The sequence below is a fragment of the Dipodomys merriami genome, unplaced genomic scaffold (genome assembly GCF_024711535.1).
Source record: "Dipodomys merriami isolate MVZ:Mamm:240054 unplaced genomic scaffold, mDipMer1.0.p SCAF_74, whole genome shotgun sequence".
Classification (NCBI taxonomy): domain Eukaryota; kingdom Metazoa; phylum Chordata; class Mammalia; order Rodentia; family Heteromyidae; genus Dipodomys; species Dipodomys merriami.
The window spans coordinates 1912424-1931188 of NW_027206335.1; positions in this window are offsets into that span (position 1 = coordinate 1912424).

Consider the following 18765-nt stretch of genomic DNA (forward strand, 5'->3'; position numbering starts at 1 on the left):
CACCCTATGGCTCACTCTCACCCTCACCCTAACCCTAACCCTCACCCTCAACCTCACACTCACCCTAACCCTCACCATCACACTAACCCTAGCCCTAACCATAACCATAACCCTCACACTAACCCTAAACCTAACCCTCCCCCTCTTCCGAACCTTCAACCTCACCCTCAACCTAAACATCACCCTAACAATAACCCTCATCCTAATCCTAACCCTAACACTCACCCTAAACCTAACCCTCAACTTAACCCTCAACCTCACCCTAATCCTCACCCTAATCTTACCCTAACCCTTACCTAAACTCAACCCTCACCCTCAACCTAACCATAACCCTAAACCTAACCCTAACAGTAACCCTTAGCCTAACGCTCTTCCTAACCCTAACCCTAACCCTAACCATCACCCTAACACTAACCATAACCCCAACCCTAACCCTCACACTAAACCTAACCCTCACCCTCACCCTAAACCAAACCCTACGCCTCACCCTAACACTCACGCTCACCCTAACTCTAACCCTAACCTAAACCCTAATCCTCACCCTCACTCTAAACCTAACCCTAAACCTCTGCCTCACCCGAACCTTCACCCTGACACTCACCCTAAACATAACCCTAACACTAACTCTTATCCTAATCATAACCCTAACGCACACCCTAAACCTAACCCTCACCTAAACCCTCAACCTCACCCTAATCCTCACCCTAACCTAACCTTAACCCTTACCTCAACTAAACGCTCCACCTAACCCCACCCTCACCCTATCGCACACACTAACCCTGACGCTAAACATAACCCTCACACAAACCCTAAACCTAAACCTCAGGCTAAACCTTATCCTAAACCTAAACCTAAAACTAACATTCACCTTAACCAAACCCTAACCCTCACCCTAAGCCTCAGCTTAACGCTCATCCAAACCCTAACCCTAACCCTAACCCTAACCCTCACCCTAAACCTAACCCTCAACCTAAACCTAGCCCTAACCCTAACACTCACCCTCAACGTCAACCTCACCCTCATCCTAACCCTATTCCTAACCCTAATCCTAAACCTCACCTTCATGATTACTTTAACCTTAAACCTAACCCTCCCCCTCTACCTCCCCCCTCACCCTAACCATCGTCCTAACCCTAACCCTTACCCTATCCCTAACCATACCCCTCAACCTACACCTCACCCTCACACTAATCCTAACCCTAAACCTCACCCTAAACCTAACCCAAACCCTAACCCTCACCCTAAAGCTAAACCTAACCCTCACCCTAACACTAACCCTTACCCTAAACCTAACCCTAATCCTAACCCTAACCCTAATCCTCACCCTCACCCTCAACCTAACCCTAACCCCAAACCTCACGCTCACCCTAATCCTAACCAGAATCCTAACCCTAACGCTCACCGTCACCATCACACTCACCCTAACGCTCAAACTCAAACTCACCTTCACCCTAACCCTCAAATTAACCCAAAACCCTAACCCTAACCCTAAACCTCTCCCTAACCCTAACCCTACCCCTCACCCTAACCCTAACCCTAAACCTAACCCTCACCCTCACCCTCACCCTCTGCCTAACACTAACCCTAACCCTAATCCCAACCCTAACCCTCGCCCTCATACTCACCCTAACTCCAACCCGAACCTTAACCCTAAACCTAACACTATCCCTAACTCTCACCCTAACCCTAAACCTCATCCAAACCCTAAACCTAACCCTCAGCCTCACCCTAACCCTAACCCTAACCCTCACCCGCACCATAACCCTAACTCTAACCCTAACCCTCACCATAACCTTAACCATAACCCTAAACCTAATACTCACACTAACTCTAACCATAACCCTCACCCTAAGCCTCACCGTCACCTTTAACCTCACCCTAACACTAATCGTCACCAACACCCTAACCCTCACATGAACCCTCACCCTCACCTAACTGTAACCCTAGCACTCACCCCAAACATAACCCTCACCCTAACCCTAACTCTAACCCTCACCCTCAACCAAAAACTAAACAGAACCCTAACCCTAAACCTCACCCTAACCCTAATGCTAAACCTAACCCTATCTCTTACTCTCATCCTAATCCTCACCCTAACGCTTTTCCTCAAACTAACCCTAACCCTCACACTAACCCAAACTCTCACCATAACCCTAACCCTAATCCTAACCCTCACCCTGAAACTAAACCTAACCCTTTTTCACACTCTCACCCTAACCCTAACCTATACCCTAACCCTCACCCTCACCCTCAACCTCACCCTAAACATCACCCTAACCCTAACCCTCAGCCTAACCCTAACCCTAACCCTCACCTTCAACCTCACCCTCAGCCTAATCCTCACCCTAAACCTTACCCTAACACTTTCCTAACCGAAAACCTCAACCTCACCCTAATCTTCACCCTAACCCTCACCCTCACGCTAGCCATCACCCTAAACCTAACCCTAAACCTAAAACTCACCCTCAAACTCATCCTCACCCTCAGCCTCAACCTAACCCTAGACGTAATCCTAACCCTAACCCTCACCCTCACCCTCACCCTAACCCTAACCCTAAACCTAATGCTAAACCTAAAACTCACCCTCACCTTAACCCTAATCCTAACCCTCACCCTATCCCTAACCCTCACCCTCACACTAAACCTCACCCTAACCCTAAACCTCACCCTAACCCAAAACCTCACCAACACCCTAACCCGAAACCTCACCCAAACCCTCACTCTCACACTAACCCTCACCAACACCCTATCCCACACCATCACCCGAACCCTCACTCTCACACTCACCCTCACCCTAAACATCACCCTAACCCTAACCCTCACCCTAACCCTAACCCTCACCCTAACTTTTATCCTCAAACTAAACTTAACCCTAACCCTAAACCTCAGACAAACCCTATCTTTCTCCCTAAACTTAACGCTACCCCTCACCTTAACCCTCACCCTAACCCTAACCCTCACCCTAACCCTTATCCTAACCATCGCCCTAAACCTAACCCTAAACCTAACACTCACACTCACCCTAATCCTTAACCTCACCCTAACCCTAAACCTTACCCTTACCCTAACCCTCACCGTCACCCTAACCATTGCCATAAAGCGAACCATAACCCTGACCCTAACCATCACACTAACCCTAACCATGAACCTAAGCCTCAACCTAACCCTCACCCTAACCCTAACCCTAACACTCACCCTCACCCTCATCCTTAACCTCACCCTAACCCTAAACCTTACCCTTACCCTAACCCTCACCCTAATCCTAACATACAGCCTAAACCTAACCCTATCCCTTACCCTAACCCTCATCCTAACCCTAACCCTAGCCTACCCTTCACCCTACACTAACGCTAACCCTATCCCTAACCCTCAAAAACACCCTAACCCTCACCCTCACTCTGATCCTATCCCTAACCCTAATCCTAACTTTCACCCTCAACCTCACCCTCACTTTAACTCCTACCCCACCCTAACCCTAACCCTTACCCTAACACTAAACCTAATCCTAACCCTAACCCTGACCCTCACCCCAACTCTAACCCTAACCCTAACACGCAACCTAACCCTAACCCTAACCCTAATGCTAACCCTAACCCTCACCCTCACCCTAATCCTGAACCTAAACCTTACTCTTATCCTCACCCTCACTCTCACCCTAACCCTCACCCTTATCCTCACCATAACCCTATCCCTTAAGCTCAATCTTAAACTCACCCTAACCCTTACCCTCAACCTAACCCTCACCCAACCCCAACCCGAACCCTAACCCTCAACCTAACCCCCACCCTAACCTTCACATTAATCCTAACGCTAACCCTAAACCTCAGTCTCAAACTAAACCTCACCCTAACACTTATGGTCACACTAACCATAACCCTAACCGTAACCCTCACACTAAGCCTAACTCTCATCCTAATCCTGACCCTACCTCTCACCCTAACCCTCACCCTCACCCTAACCCTAACCCTAACACTCAACCTAACCCTAAACCTCACCCTCACCGTAATCCTCACTCTAACCCTAACCTAAACGAAAACCTCACCCTCAACCTCACCCTCACTCTGACCCTCAGACTAAACCTTACCCTAACCCTAATCCTAACCCTAACTCTTACTCTCACCCTAAACCTTACCCTAACCCTAACCCTCACCGTCACCCTCCCACTCACCCTCACCCTCACGTTCAGCCTAACCTTCACCCTAACCCTCACCGTCTCCCTAAACATCAACCTAACCCTAACCCTCACACTAACCCTAACCCTTACCCTAACCCTAACCCTGAACCTCACCCGAACGCTAATCCTAAGCCTAAACCTCAACCTAACCCTATCCCTAAACCTAATACTAAACCTAACCCTAACCATTACCTTAACCCTCACCCTTTCCCTAACCCTCACCCTAAACCTTATGCTAACCCTAACCCTTACCCTCACCCTAATCCTCACCCTAAACCTTCTCCTCACACTAAACCTAACTCTATCCCTCAGCATCACTCTCACCCTAACCCTAAACCTAAAACTAACCCTCACCCTAACCCTACACCTAACCCTCACCCAATCCTTAACCCTTACCCTAAATCTAAGCCTAATCCTAAACCTAACCCTAACCCTCACCCTCTCCCTCACCCTAACCCTAACCCTAAACCTAACCCTCACCCTAACCCTAACCCGAATCCTAACCCTAACCCTCACCTTCACCATCACCCTCACCTAACCCTCAACCTCATACTCACCTTCAGCCTAACCCTCAAACTAACCCTAACCCTCACCCTAACCCTAACCCTCTAACTAACACTAACCCTATCCCACACCCTAAACCTCACCCTAAACCTAACCCTCAACCTAACCCTAATCCAAACCCTCACACTAACACTCAACATCAACCTAAACCTCAGCTTAAAGCTAACCCTAACTCAGACGCTAAACTTCACCCTCAACCGAACCCGAATCTTAACCCGAACCCTCAACCTCACCCTAACCCTCAGCCTCACCCTAACCCTCACCCTAAACCTAACCCTCAACCTAAACCTCACCCTCACCCTAATCCTCACCCTTACCCTAACCCTAACCCTTACCTCACTGAAACAATCACCCTCACCCTCACACTCACCATAACCCTAACCCTCACAATAGCTCTCAAACTAAACCTAAATCTCATCCTAAACCTAACCATAATGCTCACCCTCACCCTAACCCTAACCCTAACCCTAACCCTCACCCTAACCCTAATCCTAACCCTAACCCTAACCTTCACCCTAACTCTAACCCTTATACTAACACTAACCCTATCCCTAAACCTCATCCTCAACCTAACCCTAAACCTCATCCTAAACCTAACCCTAACCCTAACCCTCACCGTAACCCTAACCCTTACACTATACCTAACCCTCAGCCTCAACATAAACTTAACCCTAACCCTCACCGTAACCCTAACCCTCACCCTAACCCTCAGCCTCACCCAAAACCACACCCTAACCCTAACCCTCAACCTAAACGTCACCCTCACCCTAATCCTCACCCTAACCCTAACCCTAACCCTTACCTAACTTAAACCCTCAACCTCACCCTCACACTCACCCTAAAACTCACCCTCACTGTAGACTTCACCCTAAACCTAAACCTCACCCCACCCCTAATCCTAAGCCTCACCCGCACCCTCATCCTAAACCTAACCATAACCCTAACCCTAACCTTCACACTCAGCCTCACCCTAATACTAACCCAAACCCTAACCCTCACCCTCAATCTCACCTAACTCTAACCCTAACCCTAATCCTAATTCTAACCCTCACCCTCACCCTCACCCTAAATCTAAACCTAACAGTGACTCATACCCTCACCCTCACACTATCCCTAATCATAACCCTATCCCTAACCCTAACCTTAACCCTCACCCTAACCCTCACACTCCACCTAACCCTAACCCTAACATTAACCCTCAAACTCATCCTAACCCTCACCCTAACCCTAACCATTTCCCTAACGCTATACCTACCCCTCATGCTAAACCTCACACTCAACAAAAACCTAAACCTGACCCTCACCCTAAACCTAACCCTGACCCTATCCTTAATGCTAACCCTAAACCTAACCCTCACCCTAATCCTAATACTTACCCTAAACCTAACCCTAACCCTAAACCTAAACTTAACCCTAACCCTAACCCTCACCCTAACCCTCACCCTAACTTTATCCTCATACTAAACCTAACTCTGACCCTAAATGTAACCCTCACACAAACCCTAACCCGCTCCCTCACCCTAACCACAACCCTCACCCTAAGCCTCACCCTCACACTATCCCTCACCGCCAACCTAAACCTCACCCTAAACCGAACCCTAACCCACACCCTAACCCTCAACCTCACACGAACCCTCATCCTCAACATAACCCTCACCCTAACCCTAACCCTAACCCTCACCCTCACCCTAATCCTTAACCTCACCCTAAACCTAATCCTTACACTTACCCTAACCCTCACCCTAATCCTATCATTCAGCTAAACCTAACCCTACCTCTTACCCTAACTATCATCCTAACCCTAACCCTGACCCTAACCCTCACCCTAACACTAAACATAACCCTTTCCAAAACCCTCAAAAACACCCTAACCCTCACCCTCACCCTCATCCTATCCCTAACCCTAACCCTAATCCTAAACTTCACCCACACCCTCATGCTCACTGTAACTCTAACCCCCACCCTAACCCTAACACTCACCCTCACCCTAACCCCAAAACTAACACTCAACCCTCACCCTAAGCCTCACCCTAAACCTAACGCTACCCCTAACACTCACCCTCATACAAGCGCTGAACCTAACCCTAACCCTAACCCTAAACCTCAACTTCACCCTCAACCTCACACTCACCCTCAGCCTAATCCAAACCCTAAACCTAATACTAACCCTAAACCTAACCCTAAACCTACCTCTACACCTAACACTAGCCCTCACCCTCACTCATACCCTAAACCTCAGCCTAACCCTAACCCTATCCCTAATCCTAAACCTAATCCTCACACTCACACTCACCTGAACCCTAACCCTCACCCTCATCATCACGCTAAACCTTAACCTCACCCTAACCCTAACCCTAACCCTCACCCTAACCCAAAAACTACCCCTCAGGTTAACCCTAACCCTCACCCTCAACCCAACCCTGATGCTAACACAAATGCTCATTCTTAACCTAAGCCTCATCCTAACCGTTACCCTCACCATAACCCTAACCCTCAAACTAACCCTAACCCTCACCCTACCCCTTCCACTCACCCTAACCCTAACCCTACCCCAAACCCTCACCCTTAAACTAACCCTAACCTTAACCTACACCCTCACCCTCAGACTCACCCTCAGCCTCACCCTAAACCTAAACCTAATACTAACCCTAACCCTGACCCTCACCCTCACTCTAGTCCTAAACCTAACCTGCACCCTAACCCTAACCCTAACACTCAACCTAGCCCTAAACCTAACCCTAATGGTAACCCTAACCCTCACCCTAAACCTAACCCTGACCCTAAGCCTTACCCTTATCCTTACCCTCACCCTCACTCTCACCCGAAACCTAACCCTTACTCTCTCAATAACCCTATCCTTCACCCTCAACCTAACCCTCACCCTAACCCTTACGCTCACCCTAACCCTCACCCAACCCTAACCCAAACCCTAACCCTCACCCTAACCCCCACCCTAGTCTTCACCCTAACCCTTACGCTAACCGTAACCCTCAGTTTCAGCCTAACCCTCACCCTATCCCTTATAATCACGCTAACCCTAACCCTAACTGTAACCCTCACACTAAGACTAACCCGCATCCTAACCTTAACCCTATCTCTCACCCTAACCCTCACCCTAACCCTAAACCTAATCCTAACCCTCAACCTAACCCTAACCCTCACCCTCACCCTAATTCTCACCCTAAACCTTACCCTAACCCTTACCTAACAGAAACCCTCACCCTCAACCTCACGCTCTCCCTCACACTCAGCCTAACCCTTACACTAATCCTATTACTAACCCTAATTCTTACCCTCAAACTAAACCTAACGCTAAACCTAACCCTCACTGACACCTTCCCACTCACCCTCACCCTCACCCTAACCCTCAAGCTCAATCTTACCGTCACCCTAACCCTCAATGTCACCCTAAAAATCACCGTAACCCTAACCCTCACGCTGAACGTAACCCTTACCCTAACCCTAAACCTAACCGGAATCCTCACCCTGAACCTAAACCTAAGCCTAACCCTCACCCTAAACCTAACCCTAAGCCTAAGCCTAGCCCTAACCCTAACCCTTACCCTAACCATAAGCATTACCCTAACCCTAACTGTAACCCAAACACTCACCCTAAACCTTATACTAACCCTAACCCTCACCCTCACCCTAATCCTCAACCTAACCCTTATGCTCTAACTAAACCTAATCCTATCCCTCAGCATCACCCTCACCCTAACCCTAAACCTAAAATTAACCCTCAACCTAAACCTAACACTCACCCTAACCTTAAACCTAACCCTCACACTAAACTAAACCATAAACCTAAACGTCACCCTCACCCTCACCCTATCCCTAACCCTAACCCTAACCCTTACCATATACCTAACCCTACCCCTCAAGCAAACCCTCACCCTCACCCTAATCCTAAAGCTAACCCTCACCCTAACCCTGAACCTAACCATCCCCCTAACACTAACCCTTACCCTAAACCTAACCCTAATCCTAAATCTAACCCTAACCCTAAACCTCACCCTCACCCTCACTCTCACCCTAACCCTAACCCTAACCCTAACCCTCACCCTAACCCTAACCCGAATCCTAACCCTAACCCTCACCATCACCCTCACCCTAACCCTCAAACTGAAACTCACCTTCACCCTAACCCTCAAACTAACCCTAACCTACACCCTAACCCTAACCCTCTCCCTCACCCTAACCATACCCATCACCCTAACCCTCACCCTAAAACTAACCCTTACCCTAACCCTAATCCTAACCCACACACTCATGCTAACCCTCACCTTCAAGCTTACCCTCACCCTAAACCTAACCCTAACCCATATACGAACCCTCAAACTCACCCGAACCCTCACGCTCACCCTCACCCTCACCCTAAACCTCACGCTCAACCTCACCCTCACTCTAACACTCACCTTCATCCTTAAAATAACTCTAAACCTAACCCTCACCCTAACCCTAACCCTTACGCAAACAATAAACCTAACCCTCACCCTAACCCTATCCCTAAGAATCACCCACACCCTAACCCTATCCCTAAACCTAACTAAGCCTAAACCTAACACTTACCCTAACCCTAACCATAACCGTTACCCTAACCCTAACCCTCACCCTAAACGTAATGCTAACCCTAACCCTCAACCTCACCCTAATGCTCACCCTAATACTTTTCCTCATACTATCCCTTACCCTAACAATCATTTTCAACCTCACCCTCACCCTAATCCTAAACCTAACTCTCACCCTAAACCTAACCCTAACCCTCACCCTAACTGTAACCCTAAACCTAACCCTCACCATCACCCTCACCCTAAACCTAAACATAACCCTCACCCTAACCCTAACCATTACCCTAACCCTAAACCTACCCCTCACTTTAAACTTCACCCTCACCCAAACCCTAAACCTGAACCTCACCCTAACCCTAAACCTAAACCTAAAACTAACGGGAACCCTAATTCTAACCGTAAACCTGACTCTCACACTAACCCTAACTTTAACCCTAACCCTAAACCTAAACCTCATCCTTACCCTAACGCTAAACCTCAACCTCACCCTCACCGAAACCGTAACCCTAACCCTAACCCTAACAATAACCCTAACACTAACCCTAACCCTCTGCCTAACCATAACCCTCGCACTAAACTTAACCCTCAGCCTAACACTTACCTCAGCCTAACACTAACCCTAACCTTCCTCCTAACCCTCAATCTAACCCTAACCCTAACCATATACCTCACCCTAAACCTAAGCCTAAACCTCACCCTCACCCTAGCCCTCAACCTAACCCTAACCCTCATCCTCACCCTAAACCTCACACAAACCCTAACACTAATCCTCAATCTAAACCTCATCCACACCCTTACCCTAACCCTCACCCTAACACTAACTCTCACCCCAATGTAACCCTCACCCTCAGCCTAACCCTCACGTTTACCCTTACCATCACCCCCACTCTAACACTTACCATAACCCTAACCCTCACCCTAATTATAAACCTAACAAAAACCGTAACTCTAACCCTAAACCTCACCCTCACCTTATCCCTAACCCTAAACCTAACCCTAACTCTAACAATAACCCTAAGATTAATGCTAACCCTCACCTTAACCATAACCCTCAACGTAACCCTAACCCTCAACCTAACAATTATCCTCAACCTAAACCTCATACTAACCCTAAACCTAATCCTCAATCTAACCCTCACCCTAACACTAACCCTAACCCTTACCCTTACCCTAAATCTAACCCTCACACTTAACAATCTGCTCAGCATAAACCTCACCTCTACCCTTACTATCATCCTCAACCTAAACCTCCCCCTAACCCTAAACGTCATCCTAACCCTCACCCTAACCATAAACCTAACCATCACGATAACCCTAACCCTCACCCTAAACCTCATGCTCGGCCTAACCCTAAGCCTTAGCCTAACACTTACCTTAACCCTCACCATCACCCTATCCCTGACCCTAACCCTAATCCTAACCCTAACCCTCATCCTAACCCTCACTCTAAACCTAACCCTAACCCTCACCCTCACCATCAACCTTACCCTAACCCTAAACCTAACCCTAAACTTATCCCGAAACCTAACTCTCACCCTAAACCTAAACCTAACCCTCACCCTAAAGCTAACCCTAAACCTCACCTTCACCCTAGCCCTCACCTTAACCCAAATCCTAACACTAACCCTCATCCTAAACCTCCCCAAACCCTAAACCTAACACTCACCCTAACGCTCACCCTGAACCTCACCCTCAGCCTAAACTAAGACTAACCCGAAAACTAACCCTAAAACACACTCACCCTCACCCTCACCCTAACCCAAAACCTCCCCCTAACTCTCACCCTAACCCTAAACCTAACACTAACCCTAACCCAAACCCTCAACCTAACCCTCACCCTAACCCTAAATCTAGCCCTAAACCTCACCCTCTCCCTAAACCTCAACCTAACCCTAACCCTAACACTCACCCTCACCCTAACCGTAGCCATAAACTTAAACCGAACCCTAACAATAACCCTAACACTAATCCTAACCCTCACCATAACCATAACCCTCACCCTAAACCAAACCCTCACCCTAACACTTACCCTCAACCTAACACAAAAACTAACCCTAACACTAACCCTCACACTAACACTAACCCTAAATCTAAACCTAAACTTCACCTTCACCCAAACCCTAACCCTAACCCTAACCCTCAACCGCAACCTCAAACTCACCCTAACTCTAAAACTAACCCTAACAATAACACTAACCCTAACCCGAACCATCACCCTAACCCTAACCCTAAACCTCACCCTCATGCACGACCGAAGCCTAAGTCTAAGCCTAAACCAAACCCTCACCCTAACCCTAACCCTAACACTAACATTAACTCTAACACTAAACCTCATTCTCACCCTAACCCTAATTCTAACCCTAACCTTAAACCTAAACCTCATCCTAACCCTAACCCTAACCTACATCCTCACCCTCACCGCAACCAAAACCCTAACCATAAACCTAACAATATCCCTAAACCTAACACTCACCCTCAACCTCACCCTCAGCCTAACAATAAGCCTAACCCTTGACCTAACCCAAACACACACACTCACCCTCATCCTAATCCTAAACCTATCCCTAACCCTAACCCTAAAGCTAACCCTCCCCCTAACTCTCACCCTAACCCGAACCCAAACACTCACCCTAACCCTAACCCTAACCCTAAACCCCCCCCTAACTCTCACCCTAACCCGAACCCTAACACTCACCCTAACCCTAACTCTAACCCTAAACCTCACCCTCACCCTAACCCTAACTCTAACCATAACCCAAACCCTAAACCTCAACCTAAACCTAAACCTAAACCTCACCCTCACCCAAACCGTGACCGTAACCCTAAACCTAACCCTAACAATAACCCTAACACTAAACCTAACTCTCACCCTAACCATAACCCTCACCCTAATCCATACCCTCACCCTAATACTTACCCTCACCCTAACTCTAACCCTAACCCTAATACTAACCCTCACACTAACTCTAACCCTAACTCTAACCTTAAACCTCAACATAACCCTCCCCCTCAACCTAACCCTAACACTAACCCTAACCCTAACCCTCACACTAACCCTCTCGCTAACCCTATATCTAAAACTCCCCCTCCCCCTAGTCCTAACCCTAACACTAACCCTCACACTAACCCAAAGCATAACCCTGAACCGTACCCTCACCCTCACCGTAACTTTTACCCTAACACTAAAAAGAACACTAACCCTAACCTGAACCATCAACCTAAACCTAATTCTCACCCCCACACTCACCCTCACCTTAAACCTAAGCCTAAGCCTAAGCCTAACCTTCACCCTCACCCTCACATTCACCCTCACACTAAACCTAATCCTAAACCGAACCCTATCCTTAACCTCAACCTAATCCTCACCCTCACCCTAACCCAAACACAAACCCTAACCCTAAACCTCACCTTAACCCTCCCCCTAACACTAACTCTAAACCTAAACCTCAGCCTCACCCTAACCCTAACCCTAACCCTAACCCTAAACCTCACCCTAAGCCTAACACTCACCTTCACCTTAACCTCACCGTAACTCTAAACCTAACCCTAACAATAGCACTAACCCTAACCCTAACCCTAACCCTTACCCTAAACATAACCCTCACCCTCAGCCTCACACTCACCTCAAACTTAACCCTAATCATAACAGTAACAATAACCCTAACCCTAAGCCTAACCCTAACTCTAATCCTCAACCCCACCCTCACCATCAGGCTAACCCAAAGCCTAACCCTAAGCCTAACCTAACCCTAACCCTCACTGTAAACCTAACCCTAACCCTAACCCTAAAACTAACCCTAACCCTAAACCTAACCCTACACCTTACCCTAAACCTAACCCTAATCCTCAACCTCACCCTCAGCCTAACCCAAACCCTAACCCTAATGCTCACCCTAACTCTAAGCCTAACCCTAACCCTAACCCTCACACTCACACTTAGCCTAAACCTAATCGTAAACCTAACCCTATCCCTAACCCTAACCCTCAAACTAAACCTCACCCTAGCTCTCACCCTAACCCTAATCTTAACCCTAAACCTCATCCTAACCTTCACCCAAACCCTAACACTAACCCGAACCCTAACCTGAAACCTAAACCTCACCCTCATGCTGGGCCTAAGCCTAAGACTAAGCCTAACCTTAACCTCAACCTTCACCATAACCCTAAGCCTAAACCTTACCGTAAACCTCACCCCCACCCTAAACCGTACTCTAACCCTAACCCTCACCCTAATCCTCACTCTAAACCTAAATCTACCCCTAAACCTCAACCTCACCCAAACCCTAACCCTAAACCTAACACTAAACCTCAACCTAACCCTTACCCTAACACTCAACTTCACCCTGACCATAACTGTAACCCTAACCTTAACACTAACAATAACCCTAACCCTAACCCAAACCCTCAACCTAACCATAACCCTCATCCTAACCCTAAACCTAATCCTCTATCTAACCCTAACCCTAACCCGAACCCTACCCTAACCCTAACCCTATCCCTAAACCACATCCTTACCTTAAACCTCACCCTCAGCCTAAATCTCACCTTTACCCTTACCATCATCCTCACCCTCACCCACACCCTAATCCTAACCTCATCCTAACCCATGCATTAAATGTAAAACTAACCAACATGCTAACCCTAACCCTCACACTCAACCTCATGCTCAGCCTAATCCTAAGCCTAAGCCTAAGTCTTACCCTAACCCTCACCCTCTCCCCAGGCCTCACCCTAACCCTAATCCTCAACCCCACCCTCACCCTCAGCCAAACCCTAAGCCTAAGCCTAACTGTAAACCTAAACCTCACACTCACCCTCACCCTAACCCTATTCCTAACCCAAACCCTAAAACTAACCCTAAACCTCAACCAAACCCTCACCCTAACCTTAACCTTAACAATAACCCTAACCCTAACTCTCGACCTAACCCTCCCCAAACCCTAAATCTATGCCTAAAACTCACTCTCACCCTAACCCTAATCCTAACCCTAACCCTAAACCTAACCCTAACACTCTCCCTCACCCTCACTGTAACTCTAACCCTAACCCTAACAATAACACTAATCCTAACCCTAAACCTAACCCTAAGCCTCACCCTATTCCTAACACTCACCCTCACCTTAACCCTAATTCTAACCCTAACCCTCAACCTAACCCTAACCCTCACATCACCGTAACCCTAACTCTCATCCTAACCCTCACCCTAACCCTAACGCTAACCCTACACCTCAACCTAACACTAACCCTAACCCTCACCCTCAACATAGCCCTCACCCTAACTCTAATCCGTACCCTAATCCTCATCCTAACCCTCACCCTCACCCTAACACTAACCCTCAACCTAATCCTAACCCTAACCCTAAAGGTCAACCTAAACCTAACCCTCACGCTCACCATAACCCTAACCGTTAGGGTTATAGAACCCTAAACTTAACGGAAATCCTAACTCTCACCCTAACCCTAACCCTAAACATCACCCTAACCCTAACCCTCTCACTCAACCTCACCCTGAGCCTAAACTTAGCCTAACCCTAACCCTAAACCTAACCCTCACACTCACCCTAACACTTACCATAATCCTAATCCTAACACTAAGCCAAACCCTCACCCTCACCCTAACACTAAATTAAAAAATAACCTTAACCCTAACCCTCACCCTAAGCCTCAGCCTAACCCTAACTCTAACCCTAAACCTCACCCTCACCCTAATCTTAACCCTGACCCTAACCCTAAACCTCACCCTAAACCTAACCCTAAACCTCACCCTCACACTAGCCCTCACCCTAACCCTAATCCTAACCCTCATCCTAACCCTCACCCTAACACTAACACTAACCCTCACCCTCACCCTCACCCTAAACCTAATCCGAAACCTAACCCTCAACCTAATCCTAACCCTAACCCTAACCCTAAACTTAAACCTCATCCTCACCCTAGCCCTCACCCTAACTATAATCCTAACCCTAACCCTCATCCTAACCCTCCTTCTAACCCTTACCCTAACACTAACCCTAACCCTAACCCTCAACTTAACCCTCACCGTAACCCTAACCCTAACCATAAACCTCACCCTCACTCTAACCCTAACTCTAACCCTAACCCAAACCCTAAACATCACCCAAACCCTAATGCTAACCCTCACCCTCACCCTCACCGCAACCTTAAACCTAAATCAAACCATAACAATTACCTAAGCCTAATTCAAACCCTCACCCTAACCATAACCCTAACCCTCACCCTATCCCTAAACTTAACCCTCACCTTCATGCTCGGCCTAACCATAAGTCTAAGCCTAACCCTGACCCCACCCCTCACCCTAACCCTAACCCTAACACTAACCCTAACTCTAACCATAAACCTCACTCTCAACCTAACTCTAACTCTAACCCTAACCCTAAAGCTAAATGTCACCCTAAACCTAACCCTAAACCTCACCCACAACCTCACGGTAACGGTAACCCTAACCCTAAACCTAAAAGTAACCCTAACACTAAACCTAACGCTCAACCTAAACATAACCCTCACCCTCACCCTAACCCTCACCTTAACACTTACCCTCACCCTAACACTAACCCTACCCCTAACACTAACACTCACACTAACCCTAACCATCACCCTAACCCTAAACCTCACCCTAAAGCTAAACCTAACCCTCACCCTCACCCTAACCCTCACCCTAACCCTAAACCTCATCCTCACCCTAAACCTCACACTAACCCTAAATCTAATCCTCAATCTAACCCTTAACGACATCATTCCCCTAAGCCTAACCATCACCCTAACCCTCACTCCACTGTAACCCTCACCCTCAGCCTAACCCTCAAGTTTACCGTTAACATCACCCCCACCCTAAACCTTACCCTAAACCTCACCCTAACACTCACCTTAACCCTAACTCTACCTCTAAACCTCACCCTCACCCTAACCCTAAGTCTAAACCTAAACCTAACACTGAAGGTCACATAACCCTAACCCTCACCCTAATCATGAACCTCACACTAACCCTAATCCTCACCCTAACCCTCATCCTCACACTAAACCTCACACTAATCCTAACCCTACTCCCTAATGTAACCCTCACCCTAACCTTAACGCTAACCCTTTCCCTAACCACGAACCTAACCCAAAACCTCACCCTTATCTGAACCCTCACCCTCAGCCTAAACCTCACCTTTACCCTTACCATCATCCTCACCCTAAACCTCACCCTAACAATAAACCTAACCATCACCTTAATCCTAACCCTCACCCTCAACTCATGTTCAGCCTAACCCTAAGCCTAACCCTAAGCCTAAACCTAACCATAACACTAAACCTCACGCTCACACTAGCCCTCACCCTAACCCTAATCCTCACCCCCACCCTCACCCTCAGCCTAATCCTAACCATAAACATAACCTTCACCCTAACCCTCACACTCACCCTCACCCTAACCCTAATCCTAAACCTAACCCTATCCCTAAACGTCTCCTAACCCTCACACTCTCCCTAACAATAACACTAACCCTAACCCTAAACCTCACACTAACCCTCCCCATAACCCTAACTATAACCCTAAAAATCATCCTCTCCCTAACCCTAACCCTAAACCTAACCCTAAACCTCACCATAACCCTAACCCTCACCCTCACCCTCAACCTCACCGTAACTCTAACCCTAACACTAACAATAACATTAACCCTAACCCTAAACATAACCATAACCCTCACCCTCAGCCTCACCCTCACCGCAAACTTAACCCTAAACCTAACACTAACAATAACCCTAACCCTAAGCCTAACCCTAATCATAACTCTAATCCTCACCCCCACCCTCAACCTCAGCCTAACCCTAAGCTTAACCCTAACCCTAACCCTAACCCAAAACCTCACCGTATCCCTAATCCTAACCCTAATCCTAACACTAACTCTAACCATAAACCTAACCCTAAACTAACCCTAATCCTCAGCCTCACCCTCACCCTAACCCAAACCCTAACCCTAACACTAACTCTAATCCTAAATCTCACCCTCACCCTAACCCTAACTCTATCCATAACCCTAAACCTAAACCTAATCCTAACCCTAACCCTAACCCTCATCCTCACCGTAACCATAACCCTAACCCTAACACTAACAATAACCCTAACCCGAACACGCACACTCACCCTAACCATAACCCTCACCCTAACACTAACCCACACCCTAACACTTACCTTCACCCTAACACTAACCCTACCCTAACATTAACCCTCACACTAACGCTAATCCTAAACCTAACTGTAAACCTGAACCTAACCCTCAACCTCACCCTAACCCTAACACTAACTCTAACACTAACCCTCCCCCTAACCCTCCCCCTAACCCTATATCTAACGATAAACCTCAAATTCTCCCTAACCCTAACCCTAACACTAACCCTAACCCTAAACCATAGCCTAAACCTAACCATCACCCTCACCCTCACCCTGAACATCACTGAAACCCTAGCCCTAGCCCTAACAATAACACTAACGCTAACGCTAACCCTAACCCTAAACATAACCCTCACCCTCAGCCTCACTCTCACTGCAAATTTAACCATAACCATAACACTAACAATTACCCTAACCCTAACCCTAAGCCTAACCCTCACTCTACCCTAACCTAAAAACCTAACCCGAACACTAACCATAAACCTAAACCTAACCCTAACCCTAACCCTAAACCTAAACCTAATCCTCAGCCTCACTTTCACCCTAAACCAAACCCTAAAGCGAACCCTCACCCTAACCCTAACCTTAATCCTAAACCTATCGGTCCCACTCACCCTCACCCTAACCCTAAACCTAAACCTAACCATATCCCTAACCCTAACCCTCACCCTAACCCTCACCCTCGCCCTAACCGTAACCCTCATCCTAACCCTAAACCTCATCCTATCCCTCACCATAACAATAAACCTAACCCTCACCCTAACCCTAACCCTAACCTTCTCCCTCATGCCCGGGCTAAGCCTAAGCCTAAGCCTAAGCCTAATCCTAACCCTAACCCTCCCCCTGACCCTAACCCTAACATTAACCCTAACTCTAAACCTAAACCTCAGTCTCACCCTAACCCTATCTCTAACCTTAATCGTAAACCTAAACCTCATCCTAACCCTAATCCTAACCCTCACCCTCACCCTCACTGTAACCGTAACCCTAAACATAACCATAACAATAACTGTAACCCTAACCATTACCATAACCATAACTCTTACCCTAACCCAAACACTCACCCTAACACTTACCCTCACCCTAACACTAACCCTAACCCTGACCTTAACTCTCACACTAACCCGAACCCTAACCCTAAACCTAAACCTCAACCTAACACTCACCAACACCCTAACCCTAACCCTAACCCTAACCCTCAACCTAACCATCCCCTTAACCCTATATCTAACCCTAAACCTCACCCTCAACCTCACACTAACCCTCCCCCTAATCCTAACCCTAAC